Here is a 23,537-nt window from a genome sequence, read left to right on the forward strand (position 1 = left end):
CGGTGGTGGTCCGGCCACGTGTGTGGTGGTGGTGGTGGCCGACCGTGAAAAAAGGGGAAAGGGACGAGGAAGAAAAAAAAGAAAGAAAAGTGAGGAGAAAAGGGGAGAAGCTTACCTTGGGTTTTCTCCACTCTAGGCAAAGTTGATTTGCCTCATAAGTGGGATATTTATACCCCTTCTCTACTAACCCTTTACCCTAAACTTTCCTCTTTTAGTTTTTCCTAATCCCTTTCCTAATAAAACTTGTTAAAATTAAACTTTCTTAAAATAAAACCCCAACTTTTAAATAAAATTATTTAATAAACTTTCCTTTTATAATAATATTAATTAAAATACTTTAATTAGAATAATTACAACTATTTAAATACTTTATAAAATACATACTTTAAATAAATTACGTATAAAAATACGGGGTATTATAGTCTACCCTTAAATCCCCAAGTTTCGGGACGAAACTTTTTTTAAGGGGGGTAGACTATAATACAGTAAAGAAGACACTCCTTTACTGTTAGACCAAAGTATTTCGAGTTAGATCATAAATACTCGAAATACTTGTTAGACCAAAGTATAATATTGCTGTACTTTTTGTCACTCCTTTACTGTTTTATGTCTCTTTGAGAGCATAAATACTCGAAATACTTGTTTAAATTCGTGCAAAGAGCACAAAAATAATTGAAATCTAGGGAAAAAGCGCTAAATTCTACCGCATTCTACCCCCCTTAAAGAAAACGAGTTACGCCCGTAACTCTACATACCTGAAACAACTCTGGGTATTTCTTTTTCATTTCATCCTCTGACTCCCAAGTGGCTTCCTCATATTCTTGGTTAGACCAAAGTACTTTTACAATCTTAATGTTCTTGTTGCGTGTACTACGCACTTTAGTGTCAAGAATCTTGACAGGTCTCTCTTCATAGGTTAAACTTTGATCTAACTCGATGGTTTCGGGTTGTAGCACATGGGATTTATCGGGGATGTACCTTCTTAATTGGGACACATGAAATACGTCATGTACTTTACTAGGCTCCATAGGTAAGGTTAAGTTATAAGCTACTTTGCCTATTCTTTGTATTATTTCATATGGACCGATGTATTTTGGACTGAGCTTTCCTTTCTTCCCAAATCTCATTGCTCCTTTCATTAGTGACACTTTTAACAACACTTTATCGCCAATTTCAAATTCTTCTTCCCTTCGCTTTAAGTCTGCATAACTCTTTTGGCGATCTTAAGCTGCTTGGATTTTAGCTTGAATTTCCCTTACTTGCTTGACTGTGTCTTTAATCATTTGAGGCCCAAGAATCATAGTTTCACTAATGTCGTTCCAACAAATTGGACTGCGACATTTTCTCCCATACAAGGCCTCAAATGGAGCCATTCCAATGCTCACATGGTATCTATTATTATAAGAGAATTCAATTAAATCCAAGCTATCCTCCCATCCTCCCTAGAAATCTATAACGCAAGCTCTCAACATATCTTCCAAGGTTTGAATGGTTCTTTCAGTTTGCCCATCTGTGGCAGGGTGGAATGCTGTACTCATTTTAAGTGTTGTACCAAAATTTTGTTGTACACTTTTCCAAAATTTTGAGAGAAACCTGGAATCTCTGTCAGATACGATATCTTTTGGAACCCCATGCAATCTCACAACGTGTTTGATGTAAGCTTTCGCGAGTTGTTCCATTTTCCAAGTTTCTTTCATTGGTATAAACACTGCTGATTGTGTTAGTCTGTCCACCACTACCCAGATGGTGTCATTGCCACTCTTTGATTTAGAAAGGTAGGTCACAATAGTCCATTGAAATGCAATCCCAAGATATCCCACATCCATCCTAGGATTTCTAATGACTGTACAGTCCCTTGAGGCCTCTTGTGTTCTATTTTCCCCTTCTGACAAGTTAAACACCTTGCCACAAATTCAGCCACCTCATTTTTCATTCTAGGCCACCAAAACATTTTCTTCAAATCCTTATATAACTTGTCTCCTCCCGGGTGTACTGAGTAAGGTGGGGTGTTGTGGCCTTCTTCCATCAATTTTCTCTTTACTTCCTCACATTTCTGTGGTACACACCATCGACCTTTATACCTCAAGCTCCCATCTTCGTGAATTTTGAAGTCTGTAGCTTTTCCTTGCTTAATTTTCTCACGAATCCTATCCAACTTCACATCTCCCTCTTGGTTCTCTCGAATCTCGTCGAATATTGTTGGTTGGACACTCAGATTCGCAAAAATACCTGCTGGTACTCCCCATTCCACGACTTCTAAATTCAATTTCGCCATTTCTCTACATAACTCATTAGCTACTACTCACGAGTTTAATCCATGACTAGTTTTACGACTTAGAGCATCCGCAACTACATTCGCTTTCCCTTCGTGGTATTGTATGTCTAGGTTAGCGCGGGGAAATTAGGTCGTTAACTAACCTCCTCACGGCTAAACAAAATTTATTATAATCCTAAACTAACCCCTAAACAAGTCTAGTGGTAAGTTCGGAGTCGAACCACAAGGAACGGTAATGTTGGATTGTTCTAGATCTAATGCTTAAGCTACACCGAAGTCGGTTTATGGATAGTGGACACTAAAACTACACTAACACATATATAAAGATCAAGATATTATGAAGTCTACTAGGGGCAAAGATCCACTTTGAACAATTAACAAGTTAATGGGAATCTATTTGATAATCAATCATGCAAAGAAAGAATTAAAATGAGAATTAATTACACTCAAGAGCAATCTCTCAAATTCCTAGCCTAGATCCCTCATTGACTAGGTGCATAGAAGAAATTTACCCAAAATGCAATCAAATATATAAATTCTAATTCACAATCCCTTGTCAAAATAGAACTAACATGCAATTAAGTTTGCTATCTTGGGAGATCAATCCAATCTAAAACAAACAACATGCCATCATCAATTCAATCAATTTAATCACACAATTATCATCAAATTTATCTCAGGTAACTCAATTAACCATACCAAAGCTTCACTCAACACCTAGTAGAATGAAATCTACTCAAACATGATTAACAAAGCAATTAATAAAGCATAAAGAGAGAAGAGAGTAAGAAATGCTCATTGATATAAAATGGAGATCTTCAAATCATCAAATTCCTCCTTTGATTATCCAAAATCCATGAAAACCATTGTTTCTCTCACTTTCTCTCTCCAAAATTTGAGAGTTTCTCTCTCTAAAAACCTAAAACTAACCTAAAACTACTGAAAATATGAATTCCCCCCTCTAAAATGAGCAAAAAATCTATTTATAGCCCTTACTAAATTGCTTAGGAAGCTCCGCAAAAAGTCGAGCAGCGCGTAGAGGAGCGGGCGTTCACCCCTCAAGAGCGGGCGCTCCAAACTTTCTGCCAAACTTCAAAATTGCACACCCTGTGAGGAGCGGGCGTGCGGCCTTGAGGAGCGGGCGCTCCTGGCTGCGGACTGGGCAAACTGCTCAGCTTCAAATGAGCATATCTCCCACGTTTTACATTGGAATTGAGCATATGACCTGTCGTTGGAAAGCTCTCAAGATAAGCTTTCATCTCCAATTAGAATCGCCTCAAAATGTTTTGTAGATCAAAAGATATAGGCGTTTGAAGTATGATCTTTGCAAATCAAGTGCACATTTCTTCATTACTTGTTCTTTTATGTTTTATATTTCTTCAATCTTGAGCAATGAACTTATCCAAGTGTTCCTAAACATAAGAGTAAACCAATAAAGTTTAATCTAATGTCATAAGCCACCAAAATATGCAAGAAAAGCCAAAATTGAGCAATAACGACATTTCACACATAAACATGACAAATGTAGTAAAACGTTATTAAAACCAAGTAAAAAGATAGAAAAACTATGAAAAACTAACTAGAAAACTCCTAAAAAATAGCGACATAAATGACACTTATCAAATTTCCCCAAGCTTAACTTTTGCTCGCCCTCGAGCAAAACAAAAGAAACACGAGAGAATGTGATGCATTTTATACAAACAAAGAAAACTAGAAGGGAAAGAATATACACTAACTCACTTTCGTAGGAATCACGAATACATTTAGCGTATGCATCAAGCACTTTAAACCCCTTAGATTGCTCTAGAGGACGAGTAAGCTCTTGTAAGGGTGTCCTAAGAGTTTAACCCATAACTCTTGACAAAAATCAAGGCAAATCAATAAATAAATAAAATAAAATAAATCGAAGTAAGAGAAAAGTTACAAGCGTTCTAGAGTGGACTTTTATGATGGAACAAACACTAATGAATGTCAATCTTTCTAAAATAATAAAGGTATGCACGGTCTAAGATGTCCAAGGTTGATTTAAACATAACATATGCTAAGTATAGAGAACTAAAGGAAACACATTCCACCTTTGTTTCAACCAATCAAACCACGTTCTCTCTACTAGTTTCAAATCCACTTTCAAGTTAGCTTCTCATGATTCCACGAAGGAACCGAAAAATAAATAAGAAATTAAAAACATTGAGAAGGTTACCCGACATCTTGGCTATGCAAACTCGCTCTATAGGCTTGATTCCTATTTCCCGCCATCATTGAATGACTTAACCCTCTAGGATTAAAAGGACTTTCAAGGTATTAACATATAAGCTAGGAGAGTAAAGGTGTGGAGAACTCTTGAAATTGGTGGTAAACCTATGTCAAGCACGGGTGGAACTTCTTCCACAAGATCCAAACGATTCCAAAACAAAAGTGCCAAGTATGCTTATTAAATAACTTTCCCCCAAGCTTATTTAACACAAAATAACAAAAACAGGGATAACAACAATAACAAAACCTTTTTTTTTTTTTGCTTTACATTCTTCTTTACTTTTTTTTTCAATAATTCCTTTTTCCAAGCTTTTGGTTTTTTTTTTTTTTAAATGTCCTTGTCTCTTTAACTTTGGACGGCTTTTTCTCAAAATGCATTTAGTTTTATGCACAAAATTATATACAACACATACTTGCTTTGCAAATGAACTCATAATTCTAAACTTGCACCATAAACAATAAAACAAGCTCCAAAACAAAATTGCTTCACAAAACTAAAGGTAGAAAGTAAAGTGAAACCAATTCAAGGCTTGAAGGCTTGTATATGGCTAAAGAAAAGAATGAATATGGGTCAAAGGGGCTAGCAAGAGGGGCAAATGTAAACCAAATCCAAAGATTGAAAATTTATCCTATAAAAAGATAAATGCCTTTGTCATCCCCTAAAGTGGCTCGGTTGTGATCTTGGGAGCTAAAAGTCAAGTTCTAGATATGAGAATGCAATAGCCAAGGATCCAAAAATGCCGCTCAACAAAATATGATGAAGGCTTGAACAATTATACCTCACTAGGGATAGCAATAACTAACTCTTAATTTCATATCCACTATAGAGAGCAACTCCATCTTACCACAAGCAAGTGAACTAGAGCTTCATGGTCCCAAAGTTCTTAGCCAACTACCTTAGCATACCATATCCTAGAGTCAACCTAACACATTCTCAAACCGTGCACACCTCTAAAATTTAGGAAGAAAGACATTCAAGAATACAAGTCCATAAGTATTTTGTCCAAAGCAAGAACAAAAGAAAACACATTGCAAATTTGCCTTGATGAAAACAAAAATCTTTTTGTGATTTTCAAGATAAAGAACATGAAAATACATATACAAATGTGCATGGCATATATGAATCAACGTCCCACCAAACATGATGGAATACCCTCTCCGAAGCTTGAATGAAACACTACACTCAATCATAAATCAAATAATCCATGGGAGGGGAAAACAAAGAGATCAATCCAACAACCCAACATATGTCCTGTTTCAAAGCCACTTTGGGTATCAACCAATGGAGAAAGAGCAAGGAAAGATATTACCGGATTTTAGGTGGGTGTATATACCCGCAAATGACCCAATTAAACTTTTCAAAGCCACTTTTCTCAAGAATTGAATCTTGTTTTCCATATGCTAGCAATTGTGGTGCCAAACTTCCTTGATCCTTGATCCTTGATCCAAACCAATGCACCAAAGTATATCAAGTTATGTACCTAGAAAAAGGCACACAAACATTTCCATGAGAGAAAATCTATTCTAAAAAGAAAAAAAAAATGAAAGCAATAAAACACAAGTTACTTCCCGAGAAAGGCTTGCTTAAGGGTCAAGCTTGACCGCTCTAGTAATAAGTAGGCAAATGATATAAGAAGGGCATGCACCAAGATTAGGGCACGCAAAAGAAAGTGAAGAGGGAGTTGCCAAGAAAAAGAATAATCAAAAGAAAATTCAAGAAAATAAGAAGAAGAATAGAAAGGCAAACCAACGAAAGTAAAGTTGAAAATCAATAAAACCAAAGTCAAATAAAATCCACTACAGCTTGCAACCATTTAAGGCCCTTATTCAAAACCGAATCAACCAAACTTTTGCGTTAGTCCATAAAGTAATGTAATAAAATATTTAATGCATAAAACACATCATATCCTAATGGAAGCTAGCATGATTCTCTCTTCACTCATGCCCCGTCATGAATATGTCTCAATACCTGAAAAGTGTATCATTACTTGCCTCCACTACTCTCCATTAAAATGGATTTATCGTAGGGCAGGGGCGGATCTATGTAGGTGCATGGTGAGTCACGTGACTCACCAGCCAAAAAAAAAAAAAATTGATTTTTTTTTTAAAAAAAAAATATCAAAGAGACCGCCTATTCTTTGCTGCTATTGCTGCCTAACACTTTGTCAGAGTTTTATAAATAACAAAGAGACCTGTTATTTAGATAACTGGTCTCTTTTCTGCTGACATTGAATATGAATCTTTGTTGCGCTGCTTTCTTTTTTTCATTAAAGAGACCAGTTATATTTAATAACAGGTCTCTTTAAGTTATCTCACTGTTTTATTTTTTTTGTACTCCGTATAATTTTTTAATAATTCTTGTTTCTATTTATACTATATTTGCACAACCAATTTTAATATTTTCCCACAAAGCTTATCAATTAAGTAAAAAATCATAAAGTTAATTTAATGTAATAATTTCATAGTACTATTTGTTTGTAATATGTTACTTATTTAGAGTACGTACTTTCGACTTGTAAGATTGAATTTTTAAATACTTTGTAGTATGGATTTTTATGTCCTATTTTTGGATTGAAATCATTTGGGTGAAATATATATATATATATATATATATATATATATATATATATATATATATATATATATATATATATATATATATATATATATATATATATATATATATATATATATATATATATATATACTTTTTGGATTGAAACAAGTGATCAGTTATTGATGGTGACTCACCAGTTCGAAAATCCTGGATCCGCCCCTGTCGTAGGGCCCAGATAAAGACATGGCCAGACACAAACAATACACACAATCAGCAATGCTGAGTACATAAGCGTAATCAAACACACTAATATGCATTCTCCTATCATCACACACACTTACCTCATTGCACCTGTTTATAAGCACACACAACATTCAACAAGACACTTTAATTGGACACTAAATAATTCATTGAGCGTTGATTACGCATCGAACGGGTTTCCAACTATACCTCCCCCAATAAATTGAGGTTAACTGACACGGGAGCTAACCTTGCTAGCGACAAAACCACTCAAAGGTGGCGGAATTCCTTCGCATAATAATAAATAAAAAGGAATGTATAGCGTCCTGTACTCCATTAGAAGTTATGGTTAAATATAAAACCCCATAACTCCCCCCCCCATTGTTCATACTCAAGTTATGTATGTTCCAAGAGTTTTGGTGCGTAATCTCTTTCACTTTACGTTAGTTACATGTTATTGGACTTGGTGATGACTCTCAAAGCATAATAAATCAGTCACCAATAATAATTCAATCAATCAAACATACCCATTAAATTCTTGAATATTTAGTGATCACATAATAATTAATGTTGAACCCTTTTTAATTCTACCTCAGTGTCAAAGATACCTTAAACGCATAAAGCGCCAAAAATCCTATCCCTCGGTGTTAAAAACACCTTAAGTGCACAAAGGCACAAACATACTTTTTATTCCTTGTGTACATAGAAACTTATATAGCTTCTTCCTCATGCTTAAAAGCATCAATAAAATTATATGAACCTTAATAAAATTCCTTTTCAATATTCCAAACATAATTAAACAATTAGTTTGATTAAACATGCTCTCTATCATGCCATAAATAAACATGTGGTTCATAAATAATATTCCAAACTATAAAATTCCATTCAATATCTCATCACAAATAAATCATACATCTCAATTCCATCACTAATAACATCCAAATCACAAATTTCCACTTCAAATCTAGCATGATACTATTTAATTAATCAAACACCTGGCCTCAAAAAAAAAAAAAAAATCAAACACCTTTTTCATGCTACTACATCAATCATAACTATGCTAAGTATGCGAACGTACCTTGAATACGATCTTAAAATCCCCACGACTAGTAAAAATTGCTCACTTCGAAGTCTCCTACACATTAAAATTAAAATAGAGCATTAATATCCACTCTAAACAAATTTCCAGCAATATATACTATTTTAAAACCCCTCATAAATTAATTAGAATAAACTGAAATTATATTTAAAACACCATAATTAAGTCCCACTTAATGGGTAATTAAAATTACCTTCAAAAACATAATATTAAGGGTTCTACATAAAATTCCAGCACTTTATTTCTAATTAAAACTTACTGTAATTTGGTCTTAAAGCACTTAAATTGAAGATCTAAACATTAATACATCATATACTTTCATAATTTCATAAATTAAGAACCTAGGGTTTCAAAAATTGGGGCTTTTTAATTAAAAACCAAATTTGAAAATTAATTAACATAATTACTATAATCAAACATCAAAATTATATCCCAAAACCCATGAATTACAATTAGATCTAGTCATAGATTAAATTAAAATAGGAAAGATTAAATTTTTTTTTTCGAGGACCACCGATGGCAACAGCAGCCACCACGGCACGGCTGGCTGCTGCCGCCTGTGCCGCTGTGGCTGCTGGCCGTGTGCTGGTGGCACGCGGTGGTGTGCGGTGGTGGTCCGGCCACGTGTGTGGTGGTGGTGGTGGCCGGCCGTGAAAAAAGGGGAAGGTGAGGAGGAAGAAAAAAAGAAAGAAAAGTGAGGAGAAAAGGGGAGAAGCTTACCTTGGGTTTTCTCCACTCTGGGCAAAGTTGATTTGCCTCATAAGTGGGATATTTATACCCCTTCTCTACTAACCTTTTACCCTAAACTTTCCTCTTTTAATTTTTCCTAATCCCTTTCCTAATAAAACTTGTTAAAATTAAACTTTCTTAAAATAAAACCCCAACTTTTAAATAAACTTTCCTTTTATAATAATATTAATTAAAATACTTTAATTAAAATAATTACAACTATTTATATACTTTATAAAATACATACTTTAAATAAAATACGTATAAAAATACGGGGTATTACAGGGATGGGTACTGCTGCGACCCCTGCTGCTGCGTCTGGGTCAGGCAGTAGTCATCCCACTAAGAGTAGTGCTTTTCGCCCTTTCCACCGCAAACCCCGTCCTGATTTCTTTGATCTTTATTGCAAGCAGGTGCTCATGCTGGATGGGATTCCTTTATCCCATCTCATGCTGAGAGTAGTGCTTTTCGCCCTTTCCAGCGCAAACCCCGTCCTGATTTCTTTGAGAATGCATGCAATGCCCCATAAAATGTTAGCTGACGCTGTTAAGGCTAATTCCCCTGACGTGTCTCTTATTAGCCCCATTCCCCATGTTCAGCCTTTAAACAGTTTTTCTTGGATTGATGACATGGCTGACGTGCATCGGTTTGACCATTATGTAGTGCGTGTTGGTTAAAAAATAGATTGTTGGTTAAAAAATAGATTGGAACAACAAAATATACAATGGATCTAGGCGTGTACGAAGAACACTTTCCTAAAAACGTTATTCGCCCCACCGTACTAACAAGGCTATGATGAACACGTTTTTGGGATACAAAGATTGAACACTCAAGAGCGTTTAGTACTAACGATCTTGAGACCCTAGACTTTTTGAGGAAAAACAGAGAAAAGGGGAGAAAAACTGATGAACGTGAATTCATCCAGTAATGATCTTAAATAGATCAAAATTGGCAGTTAACGAAAAGATAAGAGTGAACAGTTATTATAATTGTAACTGTTCAATTTTCATTTAATTAAGTATTAAATAATATATAATTAAATAATCAGAGTTAAAATAAACTGACAAAAATTAATTATCGTTTTAGGCTTTAATTCCCGTGTCCGTGTCAAGTGGCCAAGTGCTAAGTGCTAAGTCTTTGATTATAAATATATATAAGCCACTTAGCCCACATGTCCAAAAACACCACTTAGCCCATTTCATAACTCATATCTAATTGTTTACAATATAAACAATACATTCCCTTCTTATTTTTTCCATGTGGGATAACCTCTCACACATAACATTATTATTGGAAATATTCCAACAGTGCGAGGTGGCAGCACTGAGACTCTATCACCGTCTCCTTCTCTAGCTGTTCAATCGGGCAGGATGACTGAGTCTCCCGGTGACCGCTCCTACTATGATTGTCAGCCTACTTACGTTGTGAAGCCCGTAAAGGAGGGCAAAATCGAGTTTTTTCCGGATGAAAAATGTTATGGGCCTAAAAATTATGTGCTGGACTCTAGCTGGCGTAAGGATGCTAAGAGGCTGGATCTTGCTGGTGTTGGGCATAAATTCTATGGTTTTGGCGAGGGTTACGAGCTGGTTCTCCCTACTGATGGTGTAAAGCTATCTGCTCCCCTTGCTGATCACAATGCTGTGCTTGCTTCACAGCTGGATTTGGGCTTGAGGTGGGTCCCGTGGTTCCTATGCCGCCGCGTTTCCCGGTCGGATGCTTGAAGGCCCCGCTGACCCGAAGTGCCGGCCGATAGCCCCCCTGTGATCGTTGTGTTCAACCTCGGTCGGCTCTTCTTTCATCTGGTCCTCTCCTTGCTTTCAGGCCCAGCGGGCGAACATGCCGGGCTCCGGCTCCGCGCCCCTGCTGACACCGAAATCAGTTTCCAGTTGCAATTGACAAAAGAGTATTTCATCCACAAGAAAGCCGCCCCCCTATCTCTAAAGGGGCTTGTCACTGGCCACCTTCTCTTGTTGAGCCAGCCTGACGAGGCAAGGCGCTAGACAGCCAAGTGAGTTTCAGTGTTAGTAAGAAGAGCAGCCGGGGCCTCTTCTTTGGTCTTGCCTCTCCCCATGGCATTTCGCCTCTGAAAGCGTGTTTCCTCTAGACCCCACCCTAGAGAAGTTACTACGTGTCTTCAATATCTGTATATCTCTGGTGCATCCTGCTTCCCTTCATACTTTAATCTGCTTACTGTGTTTTTTGAGGTTTCGAAGGTATCCTAAGACCTTACATCTGTTCAAGTCTTTAATGAGCCTGAAGAGATCTGCTTCTGGGACTGAGTCAGGGTGGTATTATGTTGCTCCCAAGGAGAGCATATCCTACCCAAAACTTGGTCGTTTCAGGGACTAGACTGGCAAGTTTTTCTTGGTGAAGGTGCCTTCTAATTTTGCTGCGCCGCGCAACTTCAGGGAGATCCGCACTAATATGGATGGAGTTACCGTCTTCCCCTCTGAGCCTGCCGCCCGTGAGATAGAGGCTTTTGAGGCTTTGTAGGGAGCGGGGACTGGTGACTCTAAGTTCCCCAAGATCTGGCTGCCCAACTCCATATACATTGTGGGCAACGAGCAGCTCTCTGCTATGCGCTTGTGCCGTACACATAAGTCTGGTAAGCTTTCAACTTTCTGTCATTTCTTTTCCTTTTTTTATCTTGTTTCTTTGCCTTATTTGATTTTTCTGCCCTTCTCCTTTTCAGGCTACGACAAGTTGGACAAACGTATCCTTGGGCTGGCAGATAATTGGAAGGACCCCTGTGACTGCTACTCCTGAAAATCCCCCTAAGCTCTTTGACACGGTGGAGGTGTTTGCAGGTTCTTGGAAGGGTGAAGCAGATAATTGGAAGGACCCCTGTGACTGCTACTCCTGAAAATCCCCCTAAGCTCTTTGACACGGTGGAGGTGTTTGCAGGTTCTTGGAAGGGTGAAGCGCATCTGGCTCCTACTGAGCTGCGGGCTGTTGTTGGCATCGCGGCTACTGCTGAGCGTGCTAAGTCTAGCTGCGCTGAAGTTAAGCCTTCATCCTCTACTGTTGGGAGTAGGCGCGAGACTCGGCCTGCTCCTCGAAGGGCGGCTTCAGAATCTGAGGCGTTAGTGGCGCCTGATGCTTCTCTCGAGAAGCAGTCTGTCACGGGTTCCGGCCGGGTGGCATCTCAGACTTCTGCTGCCAAAAGACAACGTGATCAAACTTCTAATGATGCAAAAACTACTGCTGATCATTTTGCTGATAGTGTTCTCTAGTTTCGCCCTGAGGGGGCTGAGACCACTACTGTGGGTGAAAAGCCCATTTCTTCTGCTGAGCATGTTCTGCTCTTTCCTTCTACTACTGATAATGCTACTGCTGCAAAGGATACTGCTGTCCCTTCTGTTGCAACTACTAACTTCCAGCTCCATGATGAGACTATCATGGAGCTTCCCAGATTTCCGCCGCGGTCCTCTGGGCTGAGAGGGCGGCTTCGAATTGCTTCAAGAGGTGGGCTCTCCCGGGCAGGGGGTTCTCAACAGCAGGATCGTCCAGTTATTGACTTGGTGGATGATCCAATGTCCTCTGCCCCTGCTAGAGATGAGCCTAAAGCGATAAAGGCTCGCACCTCTCCTGAACCTGATCCTCTTGCATCTACATCTGCCAACACTGGGATTCCAGGTGGGAATGTTGATAGGGGGGTGGACACTCAGAATTCCAGTGAACTTAACCATTGTGTTCACCAATTCTTGAGTGATGCTTTTCAGAGCCCTTTGTCTGCTACCTCAATTTTTGCTGGAGGAACTTTCCGCCCTACTGGGGCTATTGAGTTTTCTAAGGTTCCCCTTGATGTCCATCTTCGCCCTATACTCTGCCCTGCTGGAGCCGAGAATGCTCCCTTTCGGCCCCTGATGAATGTGAGGGCTGACGAGTCTTTGTTTGTGGACAACCCTCAAAAGGGTGGTACTTTGGGGTACCGTTTGACTCAAGGAGTTCGTCTCCCCGCTGACTCTACGCGTGACTCGGTTAGTCTTCCCGCTGCTACGGCTTGTCATGACTTGCCAAAGGTTAGTTTCTGCTTCTGCCTTTTCTTCTTTTTTCCTGATGAGTTCCTCGTTACCGCCTTGTTTTATTTTGCTTTGGCTAATTTTTGCCTTAGTTTACTCCTTTCCTTTTTTGTCTTTTGTGCAGATTTTCGAGTCTGTTGGAGATTTATCTAATGCCTTGCTATCAGTGGAGAAGGAGTATCAGAATCAGGGCATTATTCTTTCTCTGAAGAATTTGGAGGTCCAACAGGCTCAGGTTGAGAGGAATGCTATAGCCAATGAGGTGACTCCTCTGAGGGAGAGGGCGGACGCCCTACAGCTCTAGTTGGGAGAATTTCAGGTCACTCAGACCAAGTAGAAGAGCTGTGAGGAGCAGTTGGGGACCTCTCAGGCCAGGGTGCAGACGTTGGAGGCATATATTGTAGATCTGCGAGCTGGACACATAATCGAGCTGGAAGCTGCCAGGAAAGAGGCACTTAAATCTTTTGCGCTCTCCCTTGCTTTTGCTAAGCTATTGGCTGATCGCCATGATGGTGGATGGGAAGCTACGGCTCGGTGCGTTAGCAGCTTGTATGGTGAAGGTGAAGAGCAGCAGGCTCGCTTCAACGCTTTTTGGGCTAAGGTTAAGGCTGCAGGAGAGGCTAGTTTGTTTGATCTCCCTACTGATCACCCCCGTGTTGCTGGCTGCAAGATTCCCAACCAGGTTGTGCTGAAAATTGGAAGTTCCTCTCTGCCCTGACGTTGCTGCGACTATTGGAGTGGAGTCCTTGGCTGGTGATCAATAAAGGTTATGGCGGCTGTCACCTTCTTACTCTAGTAGCTCCTTTGAGTTTCCCTCACCCAGATCTGTTGTAACTAGGTAGTTTTTGTAACTTTCTTTGGGGTGTATAGCCGCCAAAGATTATGTTTCCTTGTGTCTTCTCATAATATTTTGTCTTTCGTTGCTAGCTCTGCCCAGCTTAGCTTGAATTTGTGTTTCTCTGACTTTACTTGCTGAGTGTTTTCTTGTCCTGGTGGACGAGGGCTCAGGTTTGCCTATATTGTAACTGACCCACTGAATGTTTACTCTGCCATGGTGGGCAGGGGTTCAGCTTTATATTGTATGCACTTTGTGATCTTCTTCTACTGTTTTGCTTGCTATTTATTTCGTTGCCTACACATTTGTCTAGAACTAAGTACTCCATAGCAGTATCTAGATCTTTTAGCATAGCAGCTTCTTTATTACATTTGGTAAAGCCTCGTAGGTTAGGGCTCCCTGTCTTCTTAATTTGGCTGCTGAGTACTTCTGCTGTGCTTTGGTAGGGACTTTAATGAATTTTATTCTTCCTGTTCTATTTGTTTTTGAGTGCTTATGCATTATGCACTATGTTTAACTCTGATAGAGGTTTGTTTGCACGCTGTTTTGTTTATTCAATTGTTGCCTGTCTAGGCGTTATTCTGCTTACTTTGTTGAGACTTATTTGTGTCAATCAGCTTTCTAATTGCTCGTCTTATGTCATCCAGCTTGTTTTGCTGCAACTTGTTTTATGTCGTTCAGCTTGTTTGTGTTGTGGCTTGTTTTATGTCGTTCAGCTTGTTTATGCTATGACTTGTTGTTTTGTGCCACTTACTTCTCTTTGTAAGGGCTTATTGTATGTCTATCTCCCCCTTTCCTCTCCTTCTCAAAGAGGTGAGCTAGGTGGGACTAAGAGAACCTTAGTGTTGCCCTCGTAGCTCAACTTCTTCGTTTCCCTTTATCTCTCTAGGTTGAACGTGCTAGGCCTCCCCCTCAGGCGTCCCCGAGGTGGCGTCATGTTTTACTTTGAGCAGGTGAGGTGAGGTCTCGGGGAGGGATGCGTTAATTTGCCACTTTGCACTGGGGTGCTTTTTGCCTCTAAGACTTGTGTGTGTGTGTGTGTGTGTTTTTTTTTTTTACTTCTGCATGTTAGTATATGACGCTAAAGCATGATGTATTAAAACAAGTGTACACAACATACTCCTCACGTAGAGGCTCGTATTTCATTGAATAAAAATGGCTTAAATGCCTTAATTAATATAACATGAACTAGATAGAGTTTTTGCAGAATTGAAACGACTATCCTTGTTTCTTCTTACTTACTTTCATGCTTCTCAAACAAAATATTTCTTTAACACATCAGCATTGAAACTGTTTCTTAAGACCTGACCTTCTTGATCTGCGAGGAGTAATGCGCCTGGTCCTACCTGCTTGTGAATGATGAAAGGGCCTTCCCAGTTCGCTGATAGCTTTCCATGTTGATTTCTTCTTCCCACTGTTGTTGTCCTTCTAAGGACTAAATCTCCGGGCAGGAGCTCTTTGTGCTTGACTCTCTTGTTGAAAGCTTTGGAAATCCTGCTCTTCTGAGCTGCCAGCTTGAGAGCTACTTTTAGCCTTACTTCTGGCTGGAAGCCTAGCTCTTCTAGCATGCGCTTTTCGTTTTCTTGTTGTTCATAGTGCTGTATTCTCAGGCTGGGAATTTGCACTTCCACTAGGACGACTGCATCAGCCCCGTAGGCTAAGGTGATAGGGCTTTTACTAGTGGACTCCTTTTATGTGGTTTTGTTTGCCCACAAGCCCTTGTATTCTTCCAACTTCCTCTACAGGGCTGTTAGGATCAGCTTGTTTGCTGATTTTGCCTGGCCATTACTCTGCAGGTGGCAGACTGAGGCACTTGCGTATTTGGTGTCCATGTCCTCTAGGTAATCCTTAATCATGTCGCAGTCAAATTGGCACCCATGGTCAAAGACTATGCAATGTGGCACCCCGAACCTTGTGATGACGTTTTTCCATATAAACGTCCTCACTTGGGTTGCCTTTATGTACTTTGTCAGTTCAGCTTCTATCCACTTACTAAAATAATCTACCGCCACAATGAGGTACTTTTTGCCCGCTGACCCAGTGGTGAATGGTCCTAATATGTCCATTCCCCACTTAGCAAATAGGATCGGGCTGAGGATTGGGATCAGATCATTTGCTGGCTGGTTTATGACTGGGGAGTACTTTTGGCACTTGTTGCATTTTTTCACGTATGCCAGCGCGTCTTGAGTTAGGGTCGGCCAATATGCACCCGTTCTTAGAACTTCTAACCCTAATGCCTTTCCACTAATGTGATTGGCACATATTTCTAAGTGGGCTTCTTCCATAATGTTTTCTTGCTTCCACTCTAGTATACACCTCAGTAGTGGCTTTGAGAAGCCTTTCTTGTTGAGCTCTCCATTTATCACCACATACCAATTGGCGTCTTTCTTTACTTTCTTCGCCTGTACTTCATCGTCGAGCAGTTAGCCATAAACTTTGTATGCCAGAATGTCTGCGAACCAGGCTCTCTGTTGCCCAATGCAGTTTACCTGCTCCTTTTCAACAATACTGCTTTCCTCCAGGACTTCAACCATCACTATCCTTGTGAGGCTCTGCGGTGTGGAGCTGGCTAACTTTGATAAAGCGTCAGCCTGGGAGTTTCTTGCTCTTGGGACCAAGTCTATCTGAAAGTAAACTAGTTCGGCTGCCAGCTCCTTTACTTTAGTAACATATTTCAGCATGGCGGCTTCTCAAATCTCACACGCACCCTACAGTTGGCTGGCGACGAGCTGAGAATTAGTCTGCAAGTGGACTTTGCGGGCTCCGACCGCGATGCTCATGTGTAGGCCTGCCAGCGCTACCTCGTACTCTGCCTCATTGTTCGATGCTTTGAACTTGAACTTTATAGCGTACTCAAATACATTTCCCTCTGGGGATGTCATTATTACTCCTACCCCGCTCCCCGTTTGGGCTGAGGATTAGTCTATTTCTACCATCCAGACCCCAATGTCATCCTCTTTCTCCTCGTAGGAGGCTTCCACAATGAAATCTACTAAGGCTTGTGCCTTGATGGCTGCCCTAGGTTTGACCTCGAACTCATACTCCGAAAGTTCGATGGCCCACTTTAAGAGTCTGCCTGATGCATCCATTTTCTGTAACGCTTTTTCCAGCGGGTGATTTGTGAGGATTTGTATTACGTGCGTGTCAAAGTATGGTTTCAGCTCCCTTGCTATTTTTACTACTGCGAAGGCCAGCTTTTCTACCAGTGGGTACCTTTGCTCTGCCTCGGTCAGAACATTGCTCACGAAGTATATTGGCCTTTGCTGCTTTTGTCTCTCTACCAGTAGGACGGTTGCGATCGTCTGAATTGATACGGAGATGTACAACTGCAACTTTTCTCTCAGCTCCGGGCTAATCATTGTTGGGAGCTTAGTCAGATGCTCCTTAATACCCTCAAAGGCTTCTTTTTCTGCAGCCCCCCACTTAAAATCTCTGTTTCCTTTCAGTAGCTGATAGAATGGTAAAGCCTTGTCTGCTGACTTGCTGATGAACCTGGTCAGCGCGACCATTCTGCCTATCAACCGCATGATATCTTTAATGCACTTAGGTTCCGACAGGTTTAGGACTGCTTCAACCTTTTCTGGATTTGCGTCTATTCCCCTCACGCTGATCAGGTTACCTTGGAACTTTCCTGAGCTCACTCCGAAGACACATTTCTTCGGGTTGAGTTTGATTTTGTACTTGTTCAAGGTAGTGAATGTTTCTTCCGGATCCATTATATGCCCTTCCTGCGTGACACTTTAACAATTGAGTCGTCAACATATACCTCAACATTTCTACCCTTCTGGTGTATGAACACTCTATCCATTGTCTTCTGAAAGGTTGCCCCAGCATTCTTCAGCCCGAAGGGCATAGCTATGTAATTGTATACTCCCCCTTCGGTGATGGATGCGGTTTTTTGCCGGTCTGGTTCATGCAGGCTGATCTGATGGTACCCTAAGAAGGCGTCCATGAAACTTAGCAAGGCGTGCCCGCTGGTTGAGTCCACCAGCTGGTCAATCCGCGGCAGCGGGTAGCAGTCTTTCGGGCATGCCTTGTTCAGATCTGTGAAATCAACACACATTCTCCACTGGCCATTTGCTTTTTTCACCATGACCACGTTGGCTAACCACTCTGGGTAATCGCAAGGCTCGATGAATCCTGCCTCCAAGAGTTTCTCCACTTCCTCCTGGATTGCTTGATTTTTCTTTGAGGAGAAGCTTCGTTTTTTCTGCCTGACTGGCTTTATATCCTCTTTCACATTCAGCCTGTGGACCATGACTGCAGGGTCAACTTCGGGCATCTCATCTGCGAAGAATGCGAAAATATCCTTGTTCCTTCTCAGCAGCTCTATGAGGTGTACCCTACTCCCGAATCGATGTCTTTCCTGATCTTCATCGTTCTAAGGGGTCACCCTCTGTGAGCTCAACTGTGACATACTCTCCACTTCTGTTTATCCACTGTGACAGGCTCGAAGTTTTCCATTGCTAACTTCTGTTTATCCTTCTCCCTGTGATACTCTTCGCGCTTCCTTTTCCTTGACTTCCTTTCAGCCTGCTGAACGGGTTTCCGTTCTGAGGTTGGCTGCTGCCTGGTCCTTGTAGGCTGCTTTAGAGCAGTTATATAACATTGTTGAGATGTCTTCTAGCTTCCCCTGAGCTTTTCTGACCGCCCTTCATTAGTTGTGTAGGCCATGGCGAGGTGGTAGGTGGATACTACTCCGCCTATCTTGTGGATGAGCGGTATGCCCATTATCACATTATAGGGCAAAGGAGAATTTATCATAAGGAATTCTGCCTGAACATCACGCCTTTTTTACCTATCACCTACTCACATTGAGAGCTTGATTATACCTTCGGGGGTCAATCCTGATCCATTGAACCCGGTGACTTCGTAACTCACCCTTTTCAGATCCTTCTTGTCCAACTTCAGCTCGTAGAACGCGCTGATGTATATGATGTTGGCTGAGTTGCCTCCATATATCAATATCCAGTCCACCTCCCAGTTTGAGATTCTCATTGTCACTATTAATGGATCATCATGAGGGTAAATTATGCCTTCCTGATCATATTCGTCAAACGTTGCTCGCGGCTGCGGGGGAAGAGATGGCCATCTACGCTTCTCATTGTAGTTTATCAGGTGTATCATCGCCCGCAGATCAGCCCGTGCTTTGTTCACAGTTCCTCCATGCACAGGTCCTCCACTGATCACATATACTCTGACCTCGGGCTTACCATCTCTGTCTCTGTCCCCAACGGGACCCCTATGACCCCCTCTACAGTAGCGCGGCCTGTTCTATCCTCGTCCCTCCTTTTAGGAGGGTCATCGCGCTGCTTAAACTAATTTAGGTACCCTCTCCTGACTAGATCCTCTATGTTATCCTTTAAGTGTGTGCATTCATCTATGGTATGGCCATGATCTCTGTGAAACTCACACCACTTGCTGGTATCACGATTTCTATTGACCATCCTTGAGGGTCTCTACCACTTATCGTCAACTTTGTTCACGCTGAAGATATGAGATCTTGAGTAGGTTAGCAGGGTATATTGGTCGAACCTTCCAAGTCTGGCCCTCTCTTTTGATCTGACCTTCTCACCCCCACTGCCTTGTCCGCTTCCCTGCGGCTTTGCTCAGCCCTGCTTGGCTCGTCAGCCCTGGGTGTGTTCTCTGCCCGAGTAACCTCTGCTCGATTAGTTGAGTCACCCAGTACTTTCCTACTCAGCATGGCTCTGTCTGTTTCGTCTGCCTTAATGAACTCGTGCGCTTTACCCAGCGCTTCAGCTAGTGTTTTGAGGCTCTTACGCCCTATGTACGCTCTGAATGGCGAGCCTGGTAGCAAGCTGCTCTGCATTGCTAGCAGCGCTACCTCTTGACCTATATTTGGAATGGTTGTTGCCTCCTTATTGAATCTGGTGACGAACTCCCTCAAGGGCTCGTCCTTTCCCTGAACCAACGACATTAGCTCAGTTGTCATCTTAGTTCAATCTACCAGGGTTATAAAATGCTCCATAAACATTCTTTTCAGCCGATTATACGAGTACACAGAACATTTGGGAATGGCTTCATACCACTCCGCTGCCTTCCTTATAGGGTTGGCGGAAATGCCTTACACCAAACTGAGTCCATCATAAGAAATAGAGTACCATGTGGTTCTCAAAAGCTGATATGTGGCTCTTAGGTGTTGTGATTCCATTGTATCTGCAGCTCAGCATCTTTACTTTCTCCATTAGTTCCTCCAGAATCTCCCGGCAAAATGGGGAATCATCTGGAACAATTTGGATTTGCACTCGCTTGTCTCTCTTCGGGCTAGGTCCTCGCTCGGAGGCTGGCGACCTGCTGCTGTGGACCCGCTTCTCCGGGCTGATCTGAGCCGGGGTTACTTCCTCCACGCTCCATTCTCGGTTCAGATTACGAGCTTCCAACTCCAATACCTTCTTCCACAGCTGAACGAGCTCTTTCTGCTCGAGGGCGAGGGCTGAGGGCGCCGGCTTCTTTACTGCGGGCTCCGTAGTCGCCGTTGTCGGTGACGGGCTTGCCCCCTTACCCATATTGGTAAGGACCGCCTTTATTGCTTCCAACTGTTCCTTACTGCTGTAGACATCTACATTTGGCCTCTTGTCCCTAAAGGAAGTGCTAGATCAAAAACCCGTTCTTCATGCTAGATCAAAGTTGAAGTGTTTATGGACTACAAAAAGTATTTTGAAGTAAGTTAAAACTCGTATTTGAGACCAAGTTATCTTAGATCCTTGTCCGATTAATAATTAAGCCTAAAACGTGTTCATACATGTTTAAACTTGATTAATAACGGACCCAAATGCGTCAAATGCAATGATTGGATCCAATGGAACCTACATTGTTGAAAACCGAGCAAAACAGATAAACCCAACCATAAAGTTACCGTGAAAGGCCTATAAAGATGGATAGCCCTTTCAAAGAGCTTTCTAACAGTATATCATAATCACAATTCTGAGCCAAAACGAAGAAGTTATGATCAAAACACTAAACCGGGCCTAAAACCGACACCCTTGCACTCCAACGGCCATAACTTTTGATCCATAACATAATTTAACCTAATTCTAACGGAATTTAAAAGTAGACATCTAGAGCTTTCCAATGATATCTTACACGCCTAAATCCGACTTTACAATCAAAAGTTATGGATGTTTTAAAAACGCGTTTTCTTATAAGGCAAACCGCAAACCAGCGCAACTCAATAAGTTGCGCGCGCCTGGCACGCACGACTCATTGAGATGCGCGCGGCACTCGAGCGCGACTCTCTGAGTTTTGTGTGCCACCTGATGGCATGGCTCTAAATCCCTAAACCGAGATTCCTACGCCTATAAAAAGGGGTCTTCGCACAGCTCCAATGACAGAAAATCAGAATTTAAAAACCGTAAATTTCTGAAACCCCTAATCTCTCAAACCCTCTTACTATCATACTACTTTTCCCTCTTTCTTCCCAACTACTCTTCAACCCTAATCCATCCATTGAAGCTCTTGAAGGTAAGAAGAAGAAAGAAAGTCCATAAACGCATTAAACGGAGATTTAACATAAAAGAAGAACGGTTAGTTTCCTGAGCACTTAGATAAATCACTTTTATTTTATTGTTTAAATAACTTTAATTGATTAATTAGTGTTGTTTGATCACTTTAAACAAACTTTTAATTAATTAATTCACATAGTATTCTTTCGTTAATCAAGACTAGAATTTGATAATTAATTGTTGTTTTATCACTTAAGCCAAGGCGAATATTGTTTATTTCTTGTTCTTTTCATAAATTTGATTAAATAAGAATAACGACTTTTGCAATGTAATTCCTACATGATTAACGCGTGTAAATGAAATCAACTAACATAGTTTTAGGTATCACGTTGCATATATTGTTTGGTAATGAAATTGTGCAAAGGAAGAGCTAGTAGAGGCCGCACTAGGGCTAGGATCGTGATTCCCCTCTAAAGGGAACGTTATCTTAGTTCCCTCGCTCTCGAACTCATTTCTGGTTTCTAGATCAATTTGGACATGGGTAAACTTATGATTCTTGATTGTAGGCGTCGTTCGAAGCGCGCCTACGTAAGCATATTGTGAATATGCTTGGAACTCATAGGAAGTGGGAATTGACACAACGATTAGGGACATGATTAGGGACAAGGAAAGTAGGGAGCCGCCAACAAGTTTTTTAAGGAACTTGTAAACCGTTCACGGATCATTATAAGGCAACCACGATTAAGGGACAACGATAGGCAACAACGATTGACCCGTGAAGGTTACACCCCATTCATAATCCATGAGATTACTAACTCCATATGGTTCGGAACCACGAAAGGAGGATCGGGGATGATGGTACGAAGTGAGTCATGGAGTCACATTCGCCCGTATTGGCCTCTACTCGATTCTTATATTGAAAAGTATTCTTGTGATCTCAAAGGCATACAAACAAAGATTCAATTTGCTCCAAACTATTATTATGCTAAATTGGTTGAATATTAATGCAACACATAATTCTAAAATATTGGTGATCACTTCGATTAAACAACAAGATTAAAAAGGAACCTAAACCGGTTGTCCAAATTATCTTATTAAGCGTGATATTCAATTACAAATTCCCTTTAAACATGCAATATGGTGATCATAAAATAATAATAGAACAAACATTAATATTGGAAGCAATATAGCAATAATTCCAACAATATAAAATCGTTAGAAAAATAATAGAAATAAAAGGAACATGATTCCTTACTTTGATTTTGTTTGCTTGCTACTATAAAAACAATAAACGCGTTAGTAACTTCAAGGAAAATAATTAAACAATAATTAAAATGGAATTAAATTAAATGAGAATTGATTTGGGCCAAACCCTCAAACAGTTCTACCTTTCACGCCGTGGCTTAAGGACAGAACCTCGGGTAAAGTATGGACTCCTTGGAGTGCTTAAGGAAGGTATTTTGAAAGAGAGAAGGGTAGGCTAGTGTTTAGGCTAGAGCATAGAAGAGAAAATGAGAGATTATTTTGATGCCCCGTACATCAGAAATGAGGGGTTATTTATAGGGAAAATGTGCTGAGGGAGCACACGGAACCCTAAAATGACAGAAACCCTAAAACAGTATCCCGTGACACGGCAAAGTGTACCGTGATACGGTAAACCCTACCGTCAGACGGGAAAAAATCCCGTGACACGGTGCACTTTTGTGTGACACGGGATAATTTTTAACACACGGGGGAAGAAAACGCGTTAGGGTTTACGCGGAAGGGACACATACTGTACCCGTGTCACATCAGATCTCCCGTGACACGGGATTCTTTGCCGTCAGACGGGAAAGATTCCCGTGGCGCGGGATTTCTTGCCGTGACACGGGACAATTTTATCCTTTTTTCCATCTAAATTCATTTTTAACCCTAATTTCATTCAGCATTTTAGGTGCCGATTGATAATTTCGGGCCATTTTTCTGATTTATTAAAATTGGGCTAAAATAATTAAAAAGAAATAAATAAAATCTATGGGCCAAAAATAAATAATAAAAAAGGTTTTGGGCTGGAATTAAAACTAT

Source organism: Chenopodium album, chromosome 26, assembly GCF_948465745.1.
Source record: "Chenopodium album chromosome 26, dcCheAlbu1.1, whole genome shotgun sequence".
NCBI lineage: Eukaryota > Viridiplantae > Streptophyta > Magnoliopsida > Caryophyllales > Amaranthaceae > Chenopodium > Chenopodium album.